The sequence below is a fragment of the Cherax quadricarinatus genome, chromosome 27 (genome assembly GCF_038502225.1).
Source record: "Cherax quadricarinatus isolate ZL_2023a chromosome 27, ASM3850222v1, whole genome shotgun sequence".
Classification (NCBI taxonomy): domain Eukaryota; kingdom Metazoa; phylum Arthropoda; class Malacostraca; order Decapoda; family Parastacidae; genus Cherax; species Cherax quadricarinatus.
Window position 1 is genome coordinate 2,304,369 of NC_091318.1, and position 22,885 is coordinate 2,327,253.

At 45.9% G+C, this 22,885-nt stretch overlaps 1 protein-coding gene across 1 annotated transcript in view; it reads right to left on the bottom strand.

The window, feature by feature from the left end:
- The window catches only part of LOC138853296 (dynein beta chain, ciliary-like), a 58,232-nt gene extending 47,656 nt beyond the window's left edge, over positions 1-10,576 (bottom strand). Inside the window, exon 1 of the mRNA XM_070089250.1 lies at positions 10,127-10,576. The gene's annotated coding sequence lies outside the window, so the exon portion shown is untranslated. The remainder of the gene's footprint in view (positions 1-10,126) is intronic.
- Between the last annotated feature and the right edge of the window lie 12,309 nt (positions 10,577-22,885).

The window sequence follows — 22,885 nt, forward strand, 5'->3', positions numbered from 1 at the left end:
GCTCAGGACCTGAGTTGTTTAGAGTGTCTATGCGATGCACAACCTCAGTACAACGTCGAAAATAACTAAGCCTATTCAATGTTCTGTGAACAGAGTCTCCAGAACTAACAATAATAGTAAGACAAGAGACGATCTTCCAACAAGAGCCTATAAGGGAGATTTAGGCACTTTGTCTGGAATATGTCCAACCACCCAGCAAGTCTAGACCAGACTGAATACTTCAGACAAGGTGAGGACACCCCCCCCCTCGATCACGTGATAGCTCCGTGGACAGCTGCTGCCCAGCAACAGAAGCAGGCAATCTAACGAGCCACAAGCGATAATTACAGTAGTTAGACAATCAAGACTTGAACTTTGAGCACATAATATATGTGCTACATCCTACCTAACAACATAACTAAGTCAAATAATAATATAAAGCAATACACTTACGATTTAGCTATTATCGCAAATATAAACAATATAAAATTTTATGAAAAGGTAATAATTATATATATACATATTAATCATTGCAACCCATTCAGGGGTTGCAACACCTGGTGGCTGGTGGCCGGGTGGCTGGTGGTCTGGTGTCTGGTGGTTCGTGGCCTGGTGGCTGGTGGCCTGGTGGCTGGTGGCCTGGTGGCTGGTGGCTGGTGGCCTGGTGGCTGGTGGCTGGTGGCCTGGTGGCTGGTGGTCTGGTGGCTGGTGGCTGGTGGCCTGGTGGCTGGTGGTCTGGTGGCTGGTGGTCTGGTGGCTGGTGGTTCATGGCCTGGTGGCTGGTGGCTGGTGGCCTGGTGGCTGCTGGCCTGGTGGCTGGTGGCCTGGTGGCTGGTGGCTGGTGGCCTGGTGGCTGGTGGCCTGGTGGCTGGTGGCTGGTGGGCTGGTGGCTGGTGGTTCGTGGCCTGGTGGCTGGTGGCCTGGTGGCTGGTGGCTGGTGGCCTGGTGGCTGGTGGCTGGTGGCCTGGTGGCTGGTGGTCTGGTGGCTGGTGGCTGGTGGCCTGGTGGCTGGTGGTCTGGTGGCTGGTGGTCTGGTGGCTGGTGGTTCATGGCCTGGTGGCTGGTGGCTGGTGGCCTGGTGGCTGCTGGCCTGGTGGCTGGTGGCTGGTGGCCTGGTGACTGGTGGTCTGGTGGCTGGTGGCTGGTGGCCTGGTGGCTGGTGGCCTGGTGGCTGGTGGCTGGTGGCCTGGTGGCTGGTGGCCTGGTGGCTGGTGGCCTGGTGGCTAGTGGTTATCCTGTTCACCTAGCAGCAAATAGGTACTGGGTATTAGTCGACTGTTGTGGGTCGCATCCTGGGGGCCAAGACTAAGGACCCCAATGGAAATAAGTAAGTCAATCCTCGATGACGCACTGACTTTCTTGGGTTATCCTTGGTGGCTAACCCTCCGGGCTTAAAAATCGGAGCGAAATATTATCTTATACACTTCCTGACAACTCCATGACTGAAGAAATACTCCCTAACATCCCTGTCACTCATAGGAGTCTTCAACTTCCAACCGTGACCCCTTGTTTCTGTGTTCCTTCTGTGGAACATCCTGTCTTTGTCCACCTTGTCATTTCCTCGCAGTATTTTATATGTTGTTACCATGTCTCCCCTGAACCTCTTCTGCTCCGGTGTCGTCAGGCCGATTTCTTTTAACCTTTCATCATAGGCCAATCCCCTTAGCTCTGGTGCTGCATACTCCAACATGGGCATGACGTATATGGTGTACAGAGTCTTGAACGATTCTTTAGTGAGGTATCGGAACGTTTTCCTTAGGTTTCCAGACGACCGTATGCTGCAGCAGTTATCTGATTAATGTGCGCCTCAGGAGATGTGCTCGGTATTATACTCACCCCAAGAACTTTTTCCTTGAGTGAGGTTTGCAGCCTTTGGCCACCTAGACTACACTCTGTCTGTGGCCTTCTTTGCCCTCCCCCGATCTTCATGGCTTTGCATTTGGAGGGGTTAAATTTTAGGAGCTACTTGCTGGACCAGGCTTGCAGCCTGTCCAGGTCTCTTTGTAGTCCTGCCTGATCCTCGACCAATGTAATTTTTCTCATTAACTTCACATCATCTGCAAAACAGGGACACCTCTGAATCTATTCCTTCTGTTATATCATTCACATATACCAAAAGCAGCACAGGCCCTAGGACTGACCCTGTGGAACACCACTCGTCACAGGTGCCCACTCTGACACTCGTCATGTACCATGACTCGTTGCCTCCCTGTCAGATATTCTCTGATCCATTGCAGTGTCTTTCCTGTTATGTGTGCCTGTTATGTGTGCATTAACCTCTTGTGAGGAACTGTGTCGAAGGCTATTACAACCCTGGATTCCAAATGGCCTGTTATCCTTGGTGTAAAGGGAGCAAAATAAACACAGCAGAAAAGTTTTGACTTATATTATCCTTCACCAGTTCAGAACAGAAGTACGTACACTATATACACTATGTACAGCAATAGGTATTAGTGCACTCCACGGTAAGCAAGGCAGAATAGAAGCCACAAGAGAGCAGACCGTGCTTCAACCAGCTCTAGAATGGGAATGACAAGGGCAGACATAACCTCTGTGATTGCCAAAACCATCTTCTTATTGGCTGGAACCTGGTTACTGGTTGAACGACGGGGCCCCATCGTCAATACTCAGTCACCTGGTTCGCTGGTTGGGGGAAGATAGCTGTGAATGAGGGTGTGTACATGCGCCGAATAAAGGTTATGTACTCTTTGCATGCCACAAAGGCCTTCTTGCAGTCCAAGAAATACAGTCTATCCACCCCTCTCTCTCTCGTGTTTTACTTCTGTTACCTTGTCATAAAGCTCAAGTAGGTTTGTGACAGGATTTTCCTTCCCTGAAACTGTGCTGTATGTCGTTTGTAAGCTTGTGTCTTTCTCCATGCTCCACTACTCTCTTGATGATCTTCTCCATGACTTTGTATACTTTACACGTCAGTGACACAGGTCTCTAGTTTAATGCATCTTTTCTGTCTCCTTTCTTATAAACTGGGACTACATTTGCCATCTTCCATACCTCATGAAGTTGCCCACTTTCGATGACTGTATTGAAGATTTTTGTTAGTGGCACACAGAGCATCTCCGCTCCCTCTCTAAATACCTACAGAGAGATGTTGTCTGGTCCCACCACCTTTGAGGTATCAAGTTCATATAGCAGCTTCTTCACCTCCTCCTCAGTTGAGTGTATTTCATCCTGCACGTGTTGGTGTACCTCCCTATTCTGAATTCCTGGAGTCCTTCCTATCTCCACTGTAAATACTTCTTTAAATCTCATGTTGTGCTCCTCGCATACCTCTTGGACGTTTCTTGTGAACTCCCCACCTTCCTTCCTCAGCCTGATTACCTGGTCCTTGACTGTTGTTTTCCTCCTGATGTGGCTATACAACAGGTTCGGATCAGACTTGACTTTTGATGCTATGTCATTTTCGTATTGTCACTGAGCCTCCCTTCTTATCTGTGCATTTTCGTTTCCGGCTCTTCGGCTAATCTCTTTATTTTCCCGGGTCCTTTGTCTTCTGTACTTTTTCCATTCTTAGTGCATTTAGTTTTTGCCTCCCTACATCTTTGGGTGAACCAAGGACTGGTTCTGGTCTTCCCATTGCTTCTGTTTCCCTTGGGAACAAACCTCTCCTCTGCCTCCTTGCATTTTGTTGTCACATAGTCCATCATTTCTTTTACTGGTTTTCCTGCCAATTCTCTCTTCCACTGAATGTCTTGTAGAAAGTTCCTCATGCCTGTGTAGTCCCACTCTTTTGGAGTTTCGTTTATCCCTTCCTACCCTCTCCACTTGTAGCTCAACTATGAAATCAAAGCACAGAACCACATGATCACTAGCTCCAAGGGGTCTTTCGTATGTGATATCCTAAATGCCCGAACTACTCAAGGTGAATACTAGGTCCAGTCTTGCTGGATCATCCTCACTTCTCTCTCTGGTAGTGTCTCTAGCATGTTGATGCATGAGGTTTTCCAGTACCGCATCCATCATTCGGTACCCCCCATGGGTCTCCAGATTTTCCCAGTCAATCTCCTTGTGAGTGAAATCACCCATATAACTGGTGACTTTGCTCTCCCCATGTGTGTGTGTGTGTGTGTGTGTGTGTGTGTGTGTGTGTGTGTGTGTGTGTGTGTGTGTGTGTGTGTGTACCTCTACCGAGACAGAGCAAGGAGAAAATGGGAGCAACTGCAAGTACAAAGACACTAGAGGCAGAGACACAGATCAGGCATCAATAAGCAGTAAAGTTCAGCCTCAGTTGGACCACCAAACACAGAATCCAGAACTGAAATCTTTCAGCCTCTAGCATCCCATCCCAACCAAACACAATAACTCCACACAGACAAAGCTTCCCCTTCCCCCCAGCACAAATTTCACCCTCAGCAGCGTCTCATAAAATCCGCCTTGCCTTCAGGACCCCCAACCCGTATCAGTCCCTCCCATTCCACAGAATACAATATTGAAAAAGAAACTGAAGGTATGGTACACCACTACAAATGTAATAAATGAATAACAAATAAATATGAGTGAGGAGTGACATGAACAATGAAGGAGGCATTCCAGATATCATAGCACTCATGAAGACAATGGTCATGGAAATGGTGACAAGAGCAATCTTCCCAATTTGCTATCAGATCCTGAGGAAATTCAAAGGAAACAGAGGGGAAGGAGGTGCTGCACTGCTCATCAAAGTCCAGTGGACTTTTGAGGAGAAGGAAGGAATGGACAGAGGAGAAGCAGATTATTGCATAGAACGAGCACTTCAGACCGGGGGTCCCAAATGGTGAGAGCAGTAATGTACAACTGAATAGCAAGAGACCAAAACAAGAGTATGGTGTGAGCAACAGAGCAATAATGAATACACTAGCTGAAGTGGTGGATACACTGGCTAAGGGGGCCAGAATAGGCCGGAATAGGAGAAGAAATTTTTTCTGGGTAGAGGCATGGCTGACAAATATGCAGCAGAGAGTTTACATAAATGGGGAGAAATCAGAATGGGGGCACGTCACAAGCGGTGTTGTTCACAATTTGCATAAACGACATAGATGAGGAAATAAATAGCGACATAAGCAAATTTGCTGATGACACCAAAATAGGCCGTCCAAATCATTCTAATGAGGACACTAGAGCACTCCAGTATGATTTGAATAGACTGACGCAATGGTCGAAGAAGTGGCAGATGCAGTTTAATATAGATAAATGCAAAGTTCTGAATGTTGGGCAATTAAATAACCATGCCACATATAAACTAAATAATGTAGATCTTAATACTACTGATTGCGAAAAGTATTTAGGAGTTCTGGTTAGCAGTAATCTAAAACCAAGACAACAGTGCATTAGTATTCGCAATAAAGCTAACAGAATTCTTAGCTTCATATCTAGAAGTATAAATAATAGAAGTCTTCAGGTTGTTCTTCAACTTTATATATATGTTCTTATTGGGTTAGGCAAATGTTCTTATTGGGTTGGGCAAATGTTTTCTTAGTGGGATAAATTGTAAAGGAACTGCCTAGTATGGGCCAACAGGCCTGCTGCAGTGTTCCTCCTTTCTTATGAATTCTTATGAATATCCTTGGTTAGGCCTCATCTAGATTATGCTGCACAGTTCTGTAAGAATGGATATAAATGCTCTGGAAAACGTACAGAGGAGGATGACAAAGTTGATCCCATGTATCAGAAATCTTCCCTATGAGGATAGACTGAGGGCCCTGAATCTGCACTCTCTCGAAAAACGTAGAATTAGGGGGGATATGATCGAGGTGTATAAATGGAAAACAGGAATAAATAAAGGGGATGTAAATAGCGTGCTGAAAATTTCCAGCCAAGGCAGGACTCGCAGCAATGGTTTCAAGTTGGAAAAATGAAGATTCAGGAAGGATATAGGAAAGTATTGGTTTGGTAATAGAGTTGTGGATGAGTGGAACAAACTCCCGAGTACAGTTATTGAGGCTAAAACGTTGTGTAGTTTTAAAAATAGGTTAGATAAATACATGAGTGGGTGTGGGTGGGTGTGAGTTGGACCTGACTAACTTGTGCTGCTGGGTCTGGTGCGGTGCTCCTTCCCTGAGTGGAGGTGGCCAGACTGGGTGGGTCATTGGGCTAATCCAGGGGGGTGGACATGGACCTGCTCTGCATGGGTCAGTAGGCCTCTGCAGTGTTCCTTCTTTCTTATGTTCTTATGTTTTCTCTCTCTGTCTGTCTGTATGTCTCTCTCTCTCTCTCTCTCTCTCTCTCTCTCTCTCTCTCTCTCTCTCTCTCTCTCTCTCTTTTTTGTTTTACACAAGGATTGACAAGGTTAGGTTAAGGATCCCTAGCTTCATTGACAAGCTATTTACAGGTTAAGGATTCCTAACTTTATTGACAAGCTAAGAGCTGTTACCTACATCAGCTCATTTGAAAGCATTTTTATTGTTATGAAACATACAAGTAGGGAACAGGACGAAGTTGGAGCCATCTGTGGGCCAGCATTTTCATTTGATCAACCGACTTTATCTCGTTTACAACATAATGTTGTACGAATGTGTTCCAGACACGAGTCATCCTGGGGATAAATGATCTCGGATGAAGTGATGTTCTTTAGAAGGGTCCAACCAGAGTGAAGTTGCTGCTTTCTACCCATCTTGTGGTATAGAAGCTTGCTTCTCGCTGTCCTCGAAATGGATTCAAGTGTGGTGCTTTGACAATATTGGCCTTGTACATAACAATAAGACCACCCACATCCCTCCTGTGTTGAAGGCTCTGCTGAAATGAAAAATCTATCCAGGATGGGTCCAGGCGAGAGATGAGACGTCTTGCTCTGTTCTCTACTCTGTCAAGCAGTCGCAAATGAGAGGGGGGCAGGCAAATTAAGAAAGTGGAGCATACTCAAGGTGTGAGCGTACTTAGCCTTGTACAGAATCTTTCAACCAGTACTGTCAAGCAGGTGTGAAATACAGCAAAGTGCTGTAAGCTTCCTGGCTGCCTTGTTTGCAAGATTTACAACATGGTTCTTCATGGTCAGTTTGGAGTCAAATTTCACCCCAAGGATATCAACTTCTTCTCCAGGTACCAACACCCTCCCATTCATCCTTACTACTGCACCGGCATTACCATCATGGTGCCTAGAGACTGTCATCATTTGCGTTTTCTCAGGTGCAAATGTTACTGGCCATCTGTTTCCCCAAGCTGATATAGCTCTTAGCTGGTGATTGATGTAGCTTAGAGCAGCTGGCATTTCTTCTCTTGGATAAGTGAATGTCAGTGTACAGTCGTCTACATATGCATGAGATTCTGGGATGAGATGAAGAAGGTCATTGAATTAGACATTCCATAATAACGTTCCCAGCACGCTTCCTTGTGGATCACTTGCCCCAGTTGGATATCTTGCTGATTCTGTTCCATTGAGAACTACACTTAGAGATCTACCATGAAGGTAATCACTGAGGAGACATCACATAGAGCCTGCAATTCCCAGAACTTGCAGTTTTGCTAAGAGGCCCTGGTGCCACACCAGGTCGAAAGCACCAACAATGTCCTCTCCCTCTATCTCTCCTTTTTCTTCTCTCTCTCTTTCTCTCTCTCTCTCTTTCTCTCTCTCTCTCTCTCTCTCTCTCTCTCTCTCTCTCTCTCTCTCTCTCTCTCTCTCTCTCTCTCTCTCTCTCTCTCTCTCTCTCTCTCTCTCTCTCTCACGAAAGCAGCTACATCATTAACAACAAAAAATGGGACCCCAAAGGGGAAGTCGAAGACTCAGGGGAACAGAGGATGGATGAAAAGGATGAAACAAGAGTGGGAAAGCAAGCTAGGCGAGTTCACCACGAGAATGGAGAGGATGATGGAAGCATAAAAGAAGAGGAAGGAGATGGGAGCTGAAGCTGCAGAAGCCAGGATGCCGGAACTAGAAGCTGAAGTAAAAATGCTGAAGCAATATACAAGGCCAATGATCAGAAGATACTTAGCATTTGGAGCAGGTAAACCAATATTAAACGAGGGGTCCAAAGGAAATTAAAGAGATAAGACTTACGTTGATGCCATAACAGGCCACCAGGAAATGTCGAGGAATGAAAGGGGTATGCTGTTGGCCACAGGGACAGCAGAAGTTGAGAGGAGGGTAGGTAAGGTAAGTGACATGTCCCCTGCAGAGGCACGAACAGGCCACTGGGAGATACAGGAAATAATAAGGAAGGCAATAGTTACGTAAAATAGGGCCCAGAGATTCCGAAAGAAAAGAAATGGGAGGAGAGGGAGAGGACAATCTTCATACAAGGGCTTCAGGAGAGTGAAGGGAAGACATATGATGAAAGACGGTAGAGAGAGAGAAAAAAAAGGAGATTGAAAATATCAAACAAACAGGAGAGGAGGACCTGACTGAGCTGATAAATTTTCAGGGAATATGGGGATACTCAAGGGGGAGAAATTGGCCAGTCAAAGTGATTTTCAAAAGAGAAACAGTGTGGAACAGAATCCTGCAGCAGAAACCTAGGCTAATGGAATCAACAGCATATCGGAGGATGTTCCTAGATCCGACAGAACGAGAACAGAACGACAGAAGCTGAGGGAGAGAATGCAAAGACGAAAGGAGCAAGAAGGAGAAAGAAGGCTAGAATTAGTAGGGGACAACCAGAGTCGAGTGGAGCAGCAAGCGCAAACAACAACACAACCCTCACAGAACCCCACAACCAAACATATTCTCCCAAAACAAACCACACCCCACTTTCACAGCCCCAACCCACTTTATGCAGCAGAACCACACTGCACCCTGCCAGGTCTCCCACTACCCCAACCCCATAAACTCCCCAGAATGCAGTGCTGGTGAGGAAACTAAAAGTTTTGTACACCAATGCTGATGGAATATCGAATAAGTGGGAAGGGTAGCACGAAAAAATCACTGAGGCATCACCAGACATCAGGGCTCTCACAGAAACCAAGCTCATAGGAATGATAACAGGTGCTATCTTTCCAACTAGACATCAGATCCTGAGAGAAGACAGAGGAAATAGAGGCGGTGGAGGAGTTGCAATGCTCATCAAAAACCAGTGGAATTTGGAGGAGATGGCAAGGGGAGACAGAGGAGAAGCAAAGTGGTGATTGCCAAGGTAGTGATTACAGTGATGTATAAACCGCCACAGAATACCAGGGCGGCCAAGACAAGAATATGATGAGAGTAACAGACACATGGTCGATACACTGGCTGAAGTGGCAAGAAGGGCCCATATGAGCAGGGCAAAGCTGGTTGTGGGTGACTTCAAACACAAGGAAATTGACTGGGAAAACCTGGAGCCACACGAGGGCCCAGAAACTTGGAGAGCTAAGATGATGGAGATGGTATCGGATCAACATGTAAGGGACACTACCAGAGAGAGAGAGAAGAGGACAATCCAGCAAAACTAGACCTTGTATTCACCTTGAGTAGTTCAGATATTAAGGACATCACGTATGAAAGGCACCTCAGAGCTAGTGATCACAAGGTCCTGAGCTTCGAATATATAGCAGAGTTACAGGTGGAGAGGGAGGCAGGAAGGGCAGGACGAATGAAGACAAACTACAAAAGAGATGACTACATAGGCATGAGGAACTTCCTACACGAGGTTCAGTGGGAAAGAGAACTAGAAGGAAAATCTGTAAATGACGAGCCCTTGATTCACCCAAAGGTGATGAAAGGCCAAAACAAAGTGCACTAAGGAATGGAAGAAATATAGAAGGCAAAGGATCCAGGAAAACAAGAAGATTGATCGAAGAGCCAGAAATGAATATGCAAAGATAAGGAGGGAGGTCCAGCGACAATACGAAAATGACGTAACAGCGGAAACCAAGTCTGACCTGAAGCTGTTGTAAATTCACGTCTGGTTAAAACAACAGTCAAAGACCAGGTAATCAGTCAGGGTTAAGAAGGAAGGAGGGGAGATCATAAGAAACGACAGAGACATATGTGAAGAGCTGAACAAGAGCCACATACACCTTCATGACTTATCTAGAAAACGGACACAGAAAATGCCCATTATCAAATATTTGATTGTTTGCTCTTACCAATCTTTTTGACCTGTAAATGGTTGAGATTAATCGTCAATTGAAAGAGAAAATAACATTTTCTTAATTACTTTCCTTTGCTTATTTTAATAGAGGTAAGTGAAAAAGGTCGGTTGCTAATTTCCATTTTTTAGCTTAGATTAATTTTCTGACTGACCTGAGATGCAATTTGGATGGTATCGTTGTAGTGCGTTCTTGTGTATGGCTGAGCTGAATGTTTGACTGGCCAGTACTTTATGGCTGGGGTTGTGTATTATTGATACATCTCGTGCCTTTATATATTTTGGGGACTTTTATCTAAGAACGTAGCTGACACGACTCGAAAATGTGAAAAAATTTGCTGAAACAGGTTCATGGGTATTTAAGAGCTTGCCTGGTCGATGTTTCGCCAATAAAAGACATAATATACTTGATAACTCATCCATATCTTACTGAATTAAGTAATTACTGATTTACAACTTTCATATCTTTAAGGCAAAATAAAAATTTGTCTTTTTAGTTTGTTAAATGGAAAGGTTGCGGCAGCGTCGTTTTGGCTATAAGATCAGAGTCACAATTACACGTGCAGACACCGCGACGCTACACAGAGGATCAACACTGGACACCGCGACGCTACACAGAGGATCAACACTGGACACCGCGACGCTACACAGAGGATCAACACTGGACACCGCGACGCTACACAGAGGATCAACACTGGACACCGCGACGCTACACAGAGGATCAACACTGGACATTTCAGGTGTCTTGTTTGCGCGTCCCGTTGCCATAGTAACCCACCTGACGCCATCAAATGAAACTCGGACTCTGTTCGTTGTTTCATCGTATTGTTTCGTCGTGCCGAATAGGTAAAACTTACGAGTTTGGCTTAGATAGCAACATTTTTCTTGTCGAATAAGGCAAGCAAAAATTTGTGCATGCAAGTATTTCGTAAAAATCGTTCCGAACCTAATGAAAAATATATATTTCATTGTGTTTGTTTATTATTAAATTATTGTAACTTTATCTAATATATATTTAGTTGGATTGGGCTAAATTAAATTACGCTTGTTATAATAATGTTAGGTAAGTTTCCTAAGGTTCTTTTGGTAAAAAATTAATCATTTTTACGTAAATATAAATGAAAAAAATATATCATTAGATATATAAGAGAAAATTTTAGAAAGGACTTAATTTTAAATGAGTTCATGTTAATTGACCAATAAAGATATCCAGATGTTGCACTTGTGTCTAAACTTTCACAAAATAAATTCCCCACTCTCCTCGTCAAGGTTGTTAACCTCGCCAAATAATGCGACGACGTAGGCTCCTGCGGCTACCACGCTGTTACGTTCCTGGATATTGTCAGCAGTTGTAACCTATATAACCACGAAGATATTCTTCTATACTACAGTGTGACAATGGGGAAATTTCCTGACGTGACAGCAGTGCTCCGTGTATATGCAATCGTAAGAGAGTTTCATAGCGACATAGATTTATACACTAACCAAAGTGACGCTCTGCTAGAACATAGCACCAAACTCGGCTCACGTCTTGATGTAATTCACGGAAAGAAATACCGGAAAATCGAACGCTTACAAGCACAAGGAATTTATCATAGTGAGATCAAAAAGAAACCAAGAGAATATTCAAGAATTTAACAGACGGCTCACTGAGCTAGAGGACTGAGCTTTTACCAACAGCGAAGAACAAGATGGATGATGGAACAAGAGGAACCGGTTTCTACCATCACTGAAGAATCAGGAGGATTCAACAAGAGGGATCAGGTCCTTCCAACATTGGTAGGAGCTGTTTGATGATCCCCTTGAGTTTTGTATACAGTATTCCTTTTGAGTTCATCATTCTTTCCATACCTAAGTAGTTAAAACTTATCACCAATGAGCGATATGTTGTTGTCCAACGACAGTAGGCCAGCTAGACAAGACAAAACTCTCACTCAAGTCCTGGACACATGAACCTGGGGAAGGCGAGGGGGGGGTGGACCTTAAAGACCAACCACTGGCCTCCACGTGGCAAGGTCTGGTAACTCAGAGATAACTCTGAGGCTGACAGTGGTCGCAACCATTTATTATGCAGATGAATGATTCAGAGAACCGACAAGTTGATAAATGAGAAACATATGCAATACTTGGGTATCTTTAATGAGGAAACGTTTCGCCACACAATGGCTTCATCAGTCCATACAAAGGAGAATAGTGAAGAACACGAGTTTGAGGTAATCAATCACATCGACAAAAGGCTGAGGAACTGATTACCTCAAACTCTTCCTGTTCTTCACTATTCTCCTTTGTATGGACTGATGAAGCCATTTCCTCTTTAAACATACCCAAGTGTTGCACATGTGTCTAGTTTATCACCATTTATTATATTTAAAGCTAAAACTGTACACACACACACACACATACACACACACACACACACACACACACACACACACACACACACACACACACACACACACACACACACACACACACACACACACACACACAAACACACACACACACACACGCAAAGGGACGGGAAATCCTGTGTCACAAACCTACTGGAGTTCTATGACATGGTGACAGCAGTAAGACAAGAGAGAGAGGGGTGGGTGGATTGCATATTCTTGGACTGCAAGAAGGCGTTTGACACAGTTCCACACAAGAGATTAGTGCAAAAACTGGAGGACCAAGCAGGGATAACAGGGAAGGCACTACAATGGATCAGGGAATAGTTGTCAGGAAGACAGCAGCGAGTCATGGTACGTGGCGAGGTGCCAGAGTGGGCACCTGTGACCAGCGGGGTCCCACAGGGGTCAGTCCTAGGACCAGTGCTGTTTCTGGTATTTGTGAACGACATGACGGAAGGAATAGATTCTGAGGTGTCCCTGTTTGCAGATGACGTGAAGATGATGAGAAAAATTCACTCGATCGAAGACCAGGCAAAACTACAAAGGGATCTGGACAGGCTGCAGACCTGGTCCAGCAATTGGCTCCTGGAGTTCAATCCCACCAAGTGCAAAGTCATGAAGATTGGGGAAGGGCAAAGAAGACCGCAGACGGAGTACAGTCTAGGGGGCAAGAGACTACAAACCTCACTCAAGGAAAAAGATCTTGGGGTGAGTATAACACCAGGCACATCTGAAGCGCACATCAACCAAATAACGGCTGCAGCATATGGGCGCCTACCAAACCTCAGAACAGCATTCCGATACCTTAATAAGGAATCGTTCAGGACCCTGTACACCGTGTACGTTAGGCCCATATTGAAGTATGCGGCACCAGTTTGGAACCCACACCTAGCCAAGCACGTAAAGAAACTAGAGAAAGTGCAAAGGTTTGCAACAAGACTAGTCCCAGAGCTAAGAGGTATGTCCTACGAGGAGAGGTTAAGGGAAATCAACCTGACGACACTGGAGGACAGGAGAGATAGGAGGGACATGATAACGACATACAAAGTACTGAGAGGAATTGACAAGGTGGACAAAGACAGGATGTGCCAGAGATTGGCCACAGTAGCAAGGGGACACAGTTGGAAGTTGAAGACACAGATGAATCACAGGGATATTAGGAAGTATTTCTTCATCCACAAAGTAGTCAGTAAGTGGAATAGTTTGGGAAGCGATGTAGTGGAGGCAGGATCCATACGTAGATTTAAGCAGAGGTATGATTAAGCTCACGGTTCAGGGAGAGTGACCTAGTAACGACCAGTGAAGAGGCGGGGCCAGGAGCTGGGACTCGACCCCTGCAACCTCAACTAGGTGAGTACAACTAGGTGAGTACACACACACACACACACACACACACACGACATGAGAGAGAAGGTTTGGGTTGATTGCATTTTCCTGGACTGCAGAAAGGCCTTCGACACGGTTCCTCACAAGCGACTAGTGCAGAAGCTGGAGGATCAGGTGCATATAACACGAAGGGCACTGCAATGGATCAGAGAATACCTGACAAGGAGGCAACAACGAGTCATGGTACGTGATGAGGTATCACAGTGGGCGCCTGTGGCGAGCGGGGTCCCACAGGGGTCAGTCCTAGGACCAGTGCTATTTTTGGTATATGTGAATGACATGACGGAAGGGATAGACTCAGAAGTGTTCCTGTTCGCAGATGATGTGAAGTTAATGAGGAGAATTAAATCAGATGAGGATCAGGCATGACTACAAAGAGACCTGGACAGGCTGGACACGTGGTCTAGCAATTGGCTTCTCGAATTCAATCCCGCCAAATGCAAAGTCATGAAGATTGGGGAAGGGCAAAGAAGACCGCAGACAGAGTATAGGCTAGGTGGCCAAAGACTGCAAACCTCTCTCAAGGAGAAAGATCTTGGGGTGAGCATAACACCGATCTCGTCTCCAGAAGCACACATTAACCAGATAACTGCTGCGGCATATGGGCGCCTGGCAAAACTGAGAATAGCGTTCCGATACCTTAGTAAGGAATAGTTCAAGACACTGTACACTGTACGGGTCAGGCCCATACTGGATTATGCAGCATCAGTTGGAACCCACATCTGGTCAAGCACGTAAAGAAATTAGAGAAAGTGCAAAGGTTTGCAACAAGGTTAGTTCCAGAGCTCAGGGGAATGTCCTACGAAGAAAGGTTGAGGGAAATCGGCCTGACGACGCTGGAGGACAAGAGGGTAAGGGGAAAGATGATAACGACATACAAAATACCTACCACTTCATATATCAAGCTACAATTATTTAAATATTTTACGATTGATATCCACAAATTTTCAAAATTTTAATATACAAAACAACGCCAGATGAGAAACAGATAAATATGTTGAAGGTTAAGAGCCTCGTTACTTACGACAAAACACTTCACTGGTGAACCAGTGGTTCTGAGTGTGTAGTGGTTCATTCACACTGCCTCAACCTTTCATCACAGGTATATATGGAAGGTTATTTCATCGTACCTATTGAGGTATAAATGGAGGTGTATATGGAAGTGTATAAGGAGGTATATATGGAGATTTATGTGGAAGTGTATATGGAAGTGTACAGGGAGATATATAAATGCATTAAAAGCTTCATTAACCAGGAAGACTCACAGTTCCAGCTCAACTATACAGAGGACTTCCTTTTCTTATTAAATAAATTGTTTCTGTTTCCATTGGTCACAAATGCTATTTATTCCTCATTCAGTTTTATTTTATTTTTTTGAAAGAAATATTGTTGAAGTAGGAAAGTAGGAATTAGTTAAAGTAATAAATAATGTTATTGAGGGTGAGGACAATACTGTTGTTGTAGCCCAACTTTCCAGGAGTGACAGTCACTGGAGTCTTCCAGGAGTGACAGTCACTGGAGCCTTCCAGGAGTGACAGTCACTGGAGTCTTCCAGGAGTGACAGTCACTGGAGTCTTCCAGGAGTGACAGTCACTGGAGTCTTCCAGGAGTGACAGTCACTGGAGCCTTCCAGGAGTGACAGTCACTGTAGTCTTCCAGGAGTGACAGTCACTGGAGTCTTCCAGGAGTGACAGTCACTGGAGTCTTCCAGGAGTGACAGTCACTGGAGTCTTCCAGGAGTGACAGTCACTGTAGTCTTCCAGGAGTGACAGTCACTGTAGTCTTCCAGGAGTGACAGTCACTGTAGTCTTCCAGGAGTGACAGTCACTGGAGCCTTCCAGGAGTGACAGTCACTGGAGCCTTCCAGGAGTGACAGTCACTGGAGTCTTCCAGGAGTGACAGTCACTGTAGTCTTCCAGGAGTGACAGTCACTGGAGCCTTCCAGGAGTGACAGTCACTGGAGCCTTCCAGGAGTGACAGTCACTGGAGTCTTCCAGGAGTGACAGTCACTGGAGTCTTCCAGGAGTGACAGTCACTGGAGTCTTCCAGGAGTGACAGTCACTGGAGTCTTCCAGGAGTGACAGTCACTGGAGTCTTCCAGGAGTGACAGTCACTGGAGTCTTCCAGGAGTGACAGTCACTGGAGTCTTCCAGGAGTGACAGTCACTGGAGTCTTCCAGGAGTGACAGTCACTGGAGTCTTCCAGGAGTGACAGTCACTGGAGTCTTCCAGGAGTGACAGTCACTGGAGTCTTCCAGGAGTGACAGTCACTGGAGTCTTCCAGGAGTGACAGTCACTGGAGTCTTCCAGGAGTGACAGTCACTGGAGTCTTCCAGGAGTGACAGTCACTGGAGTCTTCCAGGAGTGACAGTCACTGGAGTCTTCCAGGAGTGACAGTCACTGGAGTCTTCCAGGAGTGACAGTCACTGGAGTCTTCCAGGAGTGACAGTCACTGGAGTCTTCCAGGAGTGACAGTCACTGGAGCCTTCAAGGAGTGACAGTCACTGGAGTCTTCCAGGAGTGACAGTCACTGGAGTCTTCCAGGAGTGACAGTCACTGGAGTCTTCCAGGAGTGACAGTCACTATAGTCTTCCAGGAGTGACAGTCACTGGAGTCTTCCAGGAGTGACAGTCACTGGAGTCTTCCAGGAGTGACAGTCACTGGAGTCTTCCAGGAGTGACAGTCACTGGAGTCTTCCAGGAGTGACAGTCACTGGAGTCTTCCAGGAGTGACAGTCACTATAGTCTTCCAGGAGTGACAGTCACTGGAGTCTTCCAGGAGTGACAGTCACTGGAGTCTTCCAGGAGTGACAGTCACTGGAGTTTTCCAGGAGTGACAGTCACTGGAGTCTTCCAGGAGTGACAGTCACTGGAGTCTTCCAGGAGTGACAGTCACTGGAGTCTTCCAGGAGTGACAGTCACTGGAGTCTTCCAGGAGTGACAGTCACTGGAGTCTTCCAGGAGTGACAGTCACTGGAGTCTTCCAGGAGAGACAGTCACTGGAGTCTTCCAGGAGTGACAGTCACTGGAGTCTTCCAGGAGTGACAGTCACTGGAGTCTTCAAGACGTAACAGTCAATGGAGTCTTCCAGGAGTTGCAGTCACTGCAGTCTTCCAGGAGTGACAGCCACTGTAGTCTTCAAGGAGTGACAGTCACTGTAGTCTTCCATGAGTGACAGTCATTGGAGTCTTCCAGGAGTGACAGTCACTGTAGTCTTCCAGGAGTGACAGTCAATGGAGTCTTCCAGGAGTGACAGTCACTGGAGTCTTCCACGAGTGACAGTCACTTGAGTCTTCCAGGAGTGACAGTCACTGGAGTCTTCCACGAGTGACAGTCACTGGAGACTTCCAGGAGTGACAGTCACTGTAGTCTTCCAGGAGGGACAGTCACTGTAGTCTTCCAGAAGTGACAGTCACTGTAGTCTTCCAGGAGTGACAGTCACTGTATTCTTCCATGAGTGACAGTTACTGGAGTCTTCCAGGAGTGACAGTCACTGGAATCTTCCAGGAGTGACAGTCACTGGAGTCTTCCAGGAGTAACAGTTACTGGAGTCTTCCAGGAGTTACAGTCACTGGAGAATTCCAGGAGTGACAGTCACTGGAATCTTCCAGGAGTGACAGTCACTGGAGTCTTCAATGAGTGACAGTCACTGCAGTCTTCCAGGAGTGACAGTCACTGTAGTCTTCCATGAGTGACAGTCATTGGAGTCTTCCAGGAGTGACAGTCACTATAGTCTTCCAGGAGTATCAGTCAATGGAGTCTTCCAGGAGTGACAGTCACTGGAGTCTTCCACGAGGGACAGTCACTGGAGTCTTCCAGGAGTGACAGTCACTGGAGTCTTCCAGGAGTGACAGTCACTGGAGTCTTCCAGGAGTGACAGTCACTGTAGTCTTCCATGAGTGACAGTCATTGGAGTCTTCCAGGAGTGACAGTCACTGTAGTCTTCCAGGAGTGACAGTCAATGGAGTCTTCCAGGAGTGACAGTCACTGGAGTCTTCCACGAGTGACAGTCACTTGAGTCTTCCAGGAGTGACAGTCACTGGAGTCTTCCACGAGTGACAGTCACTGGAGTCTTCCAGGAGTGACAGTCACTGTAGTCTTCCAGAAGTGACAGTCACTGTAGTCTTCCAGGAGTGACAGTCACTGTATTCTTCCATGAGTGACAGTTACTGGAGTCTTCCAGGAGTGACAGTCACTGGAATCTTCCAGGAGTGACAGTCACTGGAGTCTTCCAGGAGTAACAGTTACTGGAGTCTTACAGGAGTTACAGTCACTGGAGAATTCCAGGAGTGACAGTCACTGGAATCTTCCAGGAGTGACAGTCACTGGAATCTTCAAGGAGTGACAGTCACTGGAGTCTTCAATGAGTGACAGTCACTGCAGTCTTCCAGGAGTGACAGTCACTGTAGTCTTCCATGAGTGACAGTCATTGGAGTCTTTCAGGAGTGACAGTCACTATAGTCTTCCAGGAGTATCAGTCAATGGAGTCTTCCAGGAGTGACAGTCACTGGAGTCTTCCACGAGGGACAGTCACTGGAGTCTTCCAGGAGTGACAGTCACTGGAGTCTTCCAGGAGTGACAGTCACTGTAGTCTTCCATGAATGACAGTCATTGGAGTCTTCCAGGAGTGACAGTCACTGTAGTCTTCCAGGAGTGACAGTCAATGGAGTCTTCCAGGAGTGACAGTCACTGGAGTCTTCCAGGAGTGACAGTGACTTGAGTCTTCCAGGAGTGACAGTCACTGGAGTCTTCCAGGAGTGACAGTCACTGGAGTCTTCCAGGAGTGACAGTCACTGTAGTCTTCCAGGAGGGACAGTCACTGTAGTCTTCCAGAAGTGACAGTCACTGTAGTCTTCCAGGAGTGACAGTCACTGTATTCTTCCATGAGTGACAGTTACTGGAGTCTTCCAGGAGTGACAGTCACTGGAATCTTCCAGGAGTGATAGTCACTGGAGTCTTCCAGGAGTAACAGTTACTGGAGTCTTCCAGGAGTTACAGTCACTGGAGAATTCCAGGAGTGACAGTCACTGGAATCTTCCAGGAGTGTCAGTCACTGGAGTCTTCAAGGAGTGACAGTCACTGGAGTCTTCAATGAGTGACAGTCACTGCAGTCTTCCAGGAGTGACAGTCACTGTAGTCTTCCATGAGTGACAGTCATTGGAGTCTTCCAGGAGTGACAGTCACTGGAGTCTTCCAGGAGTGACAGTCACTGGAGTCTTCCAGGAGTGACAGTCACTGGAGTCTTCCAGGAGTGACAGTCACTGTAGTCTTCCAGGAGGGACAGTCACTGTAGTCTTCCAGAAGTGACAGTCACTGTAGTCTTCCAGGAGTGACAGTCACTGTATTCTTCCATGAGTGACAGTTACTGGAGTCTTCCAGGAGTGACAGTCACTATAGTCTTCCAGGAGTGACAGTCACTGGAGTCTTCCAGGAGTAACAGTTACTGGAGTCTTCCAGGAGTTACAGTCACTGGAGAGTTCCAGGAGTGACAGTCACTGGAATCGTCCAGGAGTGACAGTCACTGGAGTCTTCAAGGAGTGACAGTCACTGGAGTCTTCAATGATTGACAGTCACTGCAGTCTTCCAGAAGTGACTGTAACTGAAGTCTTCCAGGAGTGACAGTCACTGTAGTCTTCCATGAGTGACAGTCACTGTAGTCTTCCAGGAGTGGCAGTCACTGGAGTCTTCCATGAGTGACAGTCACTGTAGTCTTCCAGGAGTGACAGTCACTGCAGTCGTCCAGGAGTGACAGTCACTGGAGTCTTCCAGGAGTGACAGTCGCTTGAGTTTTCCAGGAGTGACAGTCACTGGAGTCTTCCAGGAGTGACAGTCACTGGAGTCTTCCAGAAGTGACAGTCACTGTAGTCCTCCATGAGTGACAGTCACTGGAGTCTTCCAGGAGTGACAGTCGCTTGAGTTTTCCAGGAGTGACAATCCCTGGAATCTTCCATGAGTGACAGTCACTGGAGTCTTCCATGAGTGACAGTCACTGTAGTTTTCCATGAGTGACAGTCACTGGAGTCTTCCATGAGTGACAGTCACTCTAGTCTTCCATGAGTGACAGTCCCTGGAATCTTCCATGAGTGACAGTCACTGTAGTCTTCCATGAGTGACAGTCACTGGAGTCCTCCATGAGTGACAGTCACTGTAGTCTTCCATGAGTGACAGTCACTGATGTCTTCCATGAGTGACAGTCACTGGAGTCCTCCATGAGGGACAGTCACTTTAGTCTTGCATGAGTGACAGTCATTGGAGTCTTCCATGAGTGACAGTCACTGGAATCTTCCGTGAGTGACAGACACTGGAGTCTTCCATGAGTGACAGTCACTCGAGTCTTCCATGAGTGACAGTCACTGTAGTCTTCCATGAGTGACAGTCACTGTAGTCTTCCATGAGTGACAGTCACTCGAGTCTTTCATGAGTGACAGTCACTGGAGTCTTTCATGAGTGACAGTCACTGGAGTCCTCCATGAGTGACAGTCACTGTAGTCTTCCATGAGTGACAGTCACTGTAGTCTTCCATGAGTGACAGTCACTCGAGTCTTTCATGAGTGACAGTCACTGGAGTCTTTCATGAGTGACAGTCACTGGAGTCTTTCATGAGTGACAGTCACTGTAGTCTTCCATGAGTGACAGTCACTCGAGTCTTTCATGAGTGACAGTCACTGGAGTCTTCCATGAGTGACAGTCACTGTAGTCTTCCATGAGTGACAGTCACTCGAGTCTTTCATGAGTGACAGTCACTGGAGTCTTTCATGAGTGACAGTCACTGGAGTCTTTCATGAGTGACAGTCACTGTAGTCTTCCATGAGTGACAGTCACTCGAGTCTTTCATGAGTGACAGTCACTGGAGTCTTTCATGAGTGACAGTCACTGTAGTCTTCCATGAGTGACAGTTACTGGAGTCTTCCATGAGTGACAGTTACTGGAGTCTTCCATGAGTGACAGTTACTGGAGTCTTCCATGAGTGACAGTTACTGGAGTCTTCCATGAGTGACAGACGCTTGAGTGTTCCATGAGTGTAAGACACTGTAGTCTTCCAAGAGTGACAGTCACTGTAGTCTTCCATGAGTGACAGTTACTGGAGTCTTCCATGAGTGACAGTCACTGTAGTCTTCCATGAGTGACAGTTACTGGAGTCTTCCATGAGTGACAGTTACTGGAGTCTTCCATGAGTGACAGTCACTGTAGTCTTCCATGAGTGACAGTTACTGGAGTCTTCCATGAGTGGCAGTCACTGGAGTCTTCCATGAGTAACAGTCACTGTAGTCTTCCATGAGTGACAGTCACTGTAGTCTTCCATGAGTGACAGTTACTGGAGTCTTCCATGAGTGACAGTCGCTTGAGTCTCCCATGAGTGTAAGACACTGTAGTCTTCCATGAGTGACAGTCACTGGAGTCTTCCATGAGTAACAGTCACTGTAGTCTTCCATGAGTGACAGTCACTGTAGTCTTCCATGAGTGACAGTTACTGGAGTCTTCCATGAGTGGCAGTCGCTTGAGTCTCCCATGAGTGTAAGACACTGTAGTCTTCCATGAGTGACAGTCACTGTAGTCTTCCATGAGTGGCAGTCACTGTATAGAAGAGCAATTAATTCGTACATGAGTAAAAGGATATAAAAGCTATTACTTGGGTAACATAAAAATAGGCTGGACAAATACAGTCTGGAAAGAGGCAAGTTTTTTTCAGTGTTCACTCTCTGTAATGTGCTTGTGTAGTATAACAGGAGAGACTATGTGATGGCAGGGTTTACTGTTTTCAGGAGGATTCTTGCTAAGACTTCGGAGATGGTGAAGCTGCCGTTGTTTTGTTTAATTGTATTCGAAACAGCGGTCAGTGCTGATTCAAGGCACTTGCGTGTGCGGAAATTAGTTTCTTTGATCACTAATTGGGCGTCTCTGAATTTCATGAGATGATTGGTGGAATTTCGGTGTTGTACACAGGCGTTGTTTAAGTTGTCGTTCCTACATGCGTAAATGTGCCTTGAATCAGCACTGATCGCTGTTTCGAATACAATTAAACAAAACAACGGCAGCTTCACCATCTCCGAAGTCTTAGCAAGAATCCTCCTGAAGGTAAGACACATATGCAACAGTTAGGTATCTTTATTTCGAAACGTTTCGCCTGCACAGTAGGCTTCTTCAGTCGAGTACAGAAAAGTTGATAGAAGCAGAAGATATTTGAAGACGATGTAATCAGTCCATCACCCTTAAAGTTTTGAGGTGGTCAGTCCCTCAGTCTGGAGAAGAGCATTGTTCCGTTGGACTGATTACATCGTCTTCAAATATCTAACTGTTGCATATGTGTCTTACCTAACAACCTGTCGGTATTTTATACCATTTTAATGTTCAATCTGTCAGACACTGCAACACAAGGGTATCTTGGTACAGACCTGCAATCAACTTCGACAACTTCCACTAGTGAGAGCGGCTGGATTTGAGAGGGACCTGACCTCTCAGCATCTGAGTTCTTACCTCTCCTAGTGGCCTACGTCTCACCTCTTGGCGCTATAAAAAGCTCCATCCTGTCACTTCATCTCCATATTGTTTCATACTATGGAACAATGCTCTTCTCCAGACTGAGGGACTGACCACCTCAAAACTTTAAGGGTGATGGACTGATTACATCGTCTTCAAGTATCTTCTGCTTCTATCAACTTTTCTGTACTTGACTGAAGAAGCCTACTGTGTAGGCGAAACGTTTCATAATAAAGATACCTAACTGTTGCATATGTGTCTTACCTAACAACCTGTCGGTATTTTATACCATTTTAATGTTCATCTTCTGCTTCTATCAACTTTTCTGTACTCGACTGAAGAAGCCTACTGTGTAGGCGAAACGTTTCGAAATAAAGATACCTAACTGTTGCATATGTGTCTTACCTAACAATCTGTCGGTATTTTATACCATTTCAATGTTCAATCCTCCTGAAAACAGTAAACCCTGCCATCACATAGTCTCTCCTGTTATACTACACAAAGCACATTACAGAGAGTGAACACTGAAAAAAAACCTGCCTCTTTCCAGTCTATATTTGTCCAACCTATTTTTATGTTACCCAAGTAATAGCTTTTATATCCTTTTACTCATGTACGAATTATTTGCTCTTCCATATTGTATTATTTTTGTTACTACT